At 51.0% G+C, this 6,000-nt stretch overlaps 1 protein-coding gene across 4 annotated transcripts in view; it reads right to left on the minus strand.

Moving 5' to 3' along the window:
• SCAF11 (SR-related CTD associated factor 11) overlaps window positions 1-4,918 on the minus strand; it is a 49,820-nt gene extending 44,902 nt beyond the window's left edge. The window contains exon 1 of one of the 4 annotated variants that reach the window (XM_075494470.1): window positions 4,541-4,918. The gene's annotated coding sequence lies outside the window, so the exon portion shown is untranslated. Of the gene's footprint in view, window positions 1-1,086; window positions 1,107-3,511; window positions 4,377-4,540 lie in introns of those variants that run through there. The other 3 variants (XM_075494484.1, XM_075494475.1, XM_075494493.1) reach the window with 3 other exon arrangements.
• Between the last annotated feature and the right edge of the window lie 1,082 nt (window positions 4,919-6,000).

The raw sequence follows: 6,000 nt of genomic DNA on the forward strand, positions 1-6,000 counted from the left end.
AAATGCATCAGTCAGGTTTACTCACAGATCGTACCTTTGAAGGTAGATCGCAGTTAAGCAGTACTTACAGACCTAATAACAGAGGAACAAAGATTGCATTTTAATGGGAGTTCAGCAATCCTTAAATAAAATCTGCATTAAGACAGACATTATTATTAGCGTCTATTAGAAAAAGTGATCAGATACTGCAATTTACCACAGTAGTAGGCTTTAAAAAACAGCTTTGAAAGATGTATTTCTTCTCCTTCCCAATTCGCTCTACATATCCATTCTTACATTTTTTAATGTATTTATATATACACGAACACACACAAAAATCTGAAATAATCCCAGAAAGTTAAGAAGAAATGCCACTGGCCACAGAATCATCAAATTAAAATGTTACCTTTCATGCTTGCTGTGATGGAGTATTTTTGAGTTAAAATTCAAATTGTCTGTTCTCATGTAGAAAAAAAAGAAAGAGTAATACTACTGTTTCATCAAGTTAATTTGTAAGCGCATTACTTGATAATAAAAAATGAATGGCTGAAAATATTCATTTTAGCACAACATACACAAATGTAAGCCATAGATGCATATATGCCTACAGGTGTGGGTATATATATATTTGTTACCTGAGTAAATGCATTTTATACAAAGTTCATTTTAATCTGGCCTACTCATACATAATTAAATGTGGTATTTTGATCATCTTTTGTCAAGTCAGTTAAAAATTTCCCCAGCCTAGAAGTGACAACTTCCACATTTGGTTAAATTTAATTAGCTTTCCTTAAAACTTTTAGTTGGAGAAACAATCTGATGTGCCATAAAAATAAGCTGTGGGAAAGCAGAATGTTTCTAAAAGCAAGAGGCAACTTCCTTAGCACTTTTTTTTTTTTTTAATCCCTGACAGCGAAAAAACTACTTGTTGAATCCTGTGTGGGCCACTGAAGTACAGAATATGCATATTCAACCTTTGAGAGTCCCTCCAATGCAGTCACCCTGCCTTTGGCAGTCCACCAGATCCAGACCTAGACAGGAGACGGACAACTGTTCAGGACAGCAGAGCTGCAGCTTTAGGGAACAGAAAACCAGACACACATTCACCTTCCATCCTCCAGCAGCTGCAGTCCTCCATTTGTTATTTCACGACTGCAGCTAACTTCCTATGCAAGGGAATCATCCTACTGTGGTTCAGGGTACCAAAACCAAGCAGCTCCCAAAAGAGAGATGTTCACGGCTTTCTGCTTGCAAACTGTGCCCATATCCTCAACCGTTGGGTAAAAAGAGATCAAACAAGTAGGAAAGAGAAGATACAATGTCACTGCACTCATATTCTCTCAGATCAAGGTCACTGCCCTTCAGGGCAAGGTGGACTAGTACATACAGATCAAACAAAATGTGCCTTCACTGCTAAAAAGCCATGAACTAGCCCTTGTTTTGAAGCACTCTACAGAATAAGCACATTAGAGACCTCGGGTCTTTATGACTACTGAAGAAGGGTTTGGGTATAAATCCGTTTAACACTGTATCTCCAACTTGCAAAAAAAAAAAAAAGGGCAAAAAATTGAGCAATGGTGAGATTTATAAAATCTACTTTAATCTTAAATGGTTTAGGAGATTACCCATTTCAGAATTCATTCAGACAAACTGGTAACAATGGTTGACAACACTGAATGATCAGTTTAGCTATCAGCAGGCACTGGACTGTATGTTTTTGTTACTATTAACCGGAAGGACATTTTTCCTCCCTCACCTTAGATTGCTGGGAAAGAAAATGTCAACACTGAACAGTGGATGGAAGGCCAGGCTTCAAGAATTTTGGTGTAGGTATGGCAAGTCAGTCCATCAAACTTTTTCCAGCAGTGTTCCCCCCCCCCCAATTAGTATTGTGTATGTTTAAATATAGCATTAATTGAAATAAAATCACCCTTAAAATAATTACTAAATAAAGCCAACTTTAAGTAACTTGAGTTTTTGCACAGGTTTTTTAGTACTCAGGACAGTGGAAAACTGTAAAGATTCTCCAAAGACTCCCCGTAACAGGGGGGAGGGGGGAAACCAAAACAACACACAGCAGACTTTTGTAACCAGAACAGAACCATCTACAAGTTTTACAAAACCAGAGGCTGGAAGTCATGCATCAACTGCGTCAAACTACAGTCAAGAGCACAAAGTAACTCTTTATCATCTGGATGTTTCAAAAGCAATAGCTGAATAACTGGAGAATAAGATAAAGTTACATCTCCTTGTTGAGTCAAACTCAACAACCTTCACATACTGTGAGCACTATAAATTCATGTTCAAAAAACTCACCAAATTCCTGAAGAAGTGTTCCCAATCTTAAAGATAGTCTGCATATGAGAAACTAATGAACCTGGATTTACTGCTATTAGAGAAGGTCTGAAAAAGATTCTTTTTCAAGAGCATTTGGATGAGAGAGACTCCCTTCACCCCTGCAAGGCCACAAAGCTGTTGTCCATTCTGCTTATTCACAAGCAGACTTTAAGGTGAATGGAACATGAAAGAAAACTGGTGTCTTTCTTGTTTGGGCCATTTATCGTTTTGGAAGTTGACACATCAGCAAGTGTAAACTACTGAAAGGAAAGCTGCAAAAGATTTAACATTGTGACTAAAAGCCTAAATAGCCTCCCCCCCAAGTATTTGTAATCTCATCTAAGGAAAACAGAACAACAAACATTATATTCCTAGAAATGCTACAAGAAACACTTGAAAAAGTACTTGGGATTATTTCCAAGCCTTTTCCATGTGACTAAAGAGGATGCTATCCATTTTTTTTATCTTGTGAATCTCTAAGTATAGCTTTCCGGTTAAAAAAGAAGAGACATGGGTTACCATGTACGATCAACCAAATAATAGCAAATTTTAGTCACTCTGTAACTTCATTTAAGAAGCCTACTGTTTATTTCTGCTAAGACTGAAAGAAACCATGACAAAATGACTAAAGACTTCCCCCATTCCTCTTCTCCCGTTTGTAAGAGTCTGAATAGCCACATAGTAAAACTCTAGGTTAGATTACACTTCACTTAAAACTATGATCCACTGAAAGACAATTAAAAGCCCCCAATACATTAGTGATATACAAACATAATGTCAGGCACTAAGTCAGCTAGATCTCCCTTTAAGGTTATCAAAGCCCTAAAAAGCTCTAAAATTACAATCTTAAAATAGCTGTTCAATAATCAGGGGCATTCCAACCCATTATATAATTATTACTTAGATGTGAACAGCCTTAACCCTCTCTTGATATTTTAAATAAATGATTCTTTGCCAACAGTAGCTAGCTACTGATACCAAACAAACAGTGACTACCTGGCTTTTCTCTCTGTTATCTCATTCTTCCTAAAAATTTAAAATTAATTAGGAGTCTGAAATAAAAACATTGTGAGAGGAAGGGGACCAGTTTTAGTCCTACCAAAAATGTTTTGTTTTGAAGTTATAAACGTGGCAATAGGTTGTCAGAGATAAGTTACATTTGGGGCTCAGGCTAATAATATTCTTTAATACTCACCAAAGGGGAAAAAAAAATTAGGACACAACGTACTCTAAAACACAAGCAGCATTGGAGTCTCTCACTGGCTCGATAACTGCATCACTTCCAGGCTCCAGCGTTACTCAGTGCAACTTTACTGACGTTTAAGTCAGCCGCGACTCCACAACAGCACAAAAGCAGAGTTGAGCCTCTCCGTGCAACTTCCTCCACAACTGCAAAGTCTTCCAGTAACTCCTGCTACTCGAAGAGGCTCTTCCAGCAAACGCTGCCGGTATTCGCAGCTCCGGGCGGCCGCTTCAGCGCCCGCCGGTCCCGGGAAGAAGAAGGACGGACGGCGGTGCCTCCCCGGACCGGGATCTTTGTTCAGGCCAGCGCCACGGCGGGGAGGTCCCCGCGCCAGCCCCGCTCACGGATCACCGGGCAGAGCTGCTGCTCCTCTCGCTGTGCCTTCACAAAAGCTTTCGGCGCGGAGGGGGCCGGTGGTCTCCTGGGAACGGCGGGTCGCCCCGGCCGCCCCCCTTTGTTTCCCCTCTCGCCCCGGGAGACCAGGCGGGCGGTCCAGAGCCGCCCCGGCGGCCGCGCAGCGTGCCCGGCCTCCCCCCGCGCCGGCCTGTCACGGCGGGCAAGCGGCAGCACCGGGCCGGGCCAGCCTCCCGGCCGGCGCCACGACACGGGCGGCGGGAGGAGGGGGGAGGAGGGGGGAGGAGGGGAGAGGAGGGGAGAGGAGGGGAGGGGAGAGGAGGGGAGGGGGAAAACCCGAGGCCGGAGCCGGCACCAAACCCCGCCCTCTGCCCGGCGGAACGGAGGGAGGGAGGGAGGGAGGCAGCACCCGAGCCCGGCGGGCTCGGAGCGGAGGCGAAGGCCCCGGCCAGAGCGGGACGGCAGCACCGCCCGCCTCCCCTCCCTCCCTCCCGCCGGCGCCCTGCCCGCCGCCCCGCCGCCGTCCCACGTCGGGGAGCGGCCCCGAGCACTTTCCCTCCCCACACGGAAACTCCCGAGGAAGGCGCCCGCCCCCCGCCGTCCCCGGCCCCAACCGCCGCTGTTCACCTGGCGCCGCGGCGTCCCCTCGCGCGGTCACTGCTCCGCGGCCGCCCGCATGAAGCGGAGGCTGCGGTTCCCCGCGCCTCTGCCGCCTCGGGGCTTCCGGGAGCGGCGCCCGCCGCCCCGCTGCGGCCGAGGGGCGTCCGCCCGGGCGGGAGGGCGGGCTCGGCTCGGCTGGGCTCGGCTCGGCGGGGCCCCGCTCAGCGGCCCCCGGGCCACATGTCCGCGCGCGGCCGGGAGTGCGCAGCGCCGGCGGGGGCCGCAGGGGGGCGCTGCTCTGCCGCCTTCCGCCGCGGGGGGGCTGGGGGGGGCGGCGGCGTGGCGGCGGGCGGGCGGCGCGGCTCGCCAGCGAGACGCCTCCAAACCGCCCCGCGCCGCCGGCGGGAGCATTGTGGGATAGGTCCGCCAGGGCCCTCTTGGAGGGGGGAGGGGCGGGGCAGGCGCGAGAGGGCGAAGGGAGGCGGGAAGGGCAGCGCACGTGACCCGCCGCCGGCCGGCGAGGAGCCAATGGTTTGAGGGCGGGGGGGGGCGCGCGGGGCCGCGCGTCGCGGGCGGGGGCGCCCCCTGGTGGCGGCGCGGCGGCAGGGCGCGGCCGAGGACGCGCGGGCGGTGACGTCATCTGACCGCGACGCGGGGCACCCCCAGTGCCAAACCTTTTATTTTTTTTTAAAATAATTATTTTAACGCAGTTACCGCAGAGGAGCTCCGGACGGAGCCCTGCGGCCACAGGAGCGCGACCTGCTTGGGAAGGCGGTGGGGGCTGACGAGCCTGCTGCCCTCTACCGGGGGCGGCGGCGGCGGCGGCGGTGGTGGGGCGAGAGGCCTGGGGCGGGCTGGGGCCCCGGGAGCCGCCTCTGCCGCCGAGCTGAGTGCTCGCAGCGGGGCGTGGGGCTTTCAGCTGTGTGCCCCCGAAGGGCTGCCTGACGTCGTCCCCGCGTGTTTGCTGGGACCCTCCGGCATGGCCACGGCGCTGTGCGGGGCATGGGGGCAGCGTGGGTCCTGCCCCGCGGCCCCACGGCTGTGCGGGAAGAGGCAGCACGGCTGCTGCAAGCGCCCGAAGAGGCCCTCCGGCTGGTGTCAGTGGCGACCGGTGCTGGCTAGTGCTTGTGGGCCTCACAGAACCAGCGAGATTTAATCCTTATATATTTGTATAACCGGTGTTTTCAAAGCAGCTTGCCATTTTGTCATACATCCTGATCGTAGCAAACAGAAAAGTTGTTCAGTGCAGCAGCTTCAGTTGCATGCCGGTCCTGTTTATACATCCCCATCATGGCACTGCCAGACTGTGTGAGTCTGCCGTAGCTCCTCTCCACACGGGCTCCGAGGGCAGTGGGGAGCCGGGGGAGCTGTGGAGCACCAAACCCTCAGCTGAACCCCCGGGGCGAGGCACCTGCCATAGCAACAAACGACAGGGAAGGGGAACCACCTACCCCAAATACACAGCCTTGGTTGAGTGTCTCCTCACA

The sequence above is a fragment of the Mycteria americana genome, chromosome 1 (assembly GCF_035582795.1).
Source record: "Mycteria americana isolate JAX WOST 10 ecotype Jacksonville Zoo and Gardens chromosome 1, USCA_MyAme_1.0, whole genome shotgun sequence".
NCBI classification, from domain to species: Eukaryota; Metazoa; Chordata; class Aves; order Ciconiiformes; family Ciconiidae; genus Mycteria; species Mycteria americana.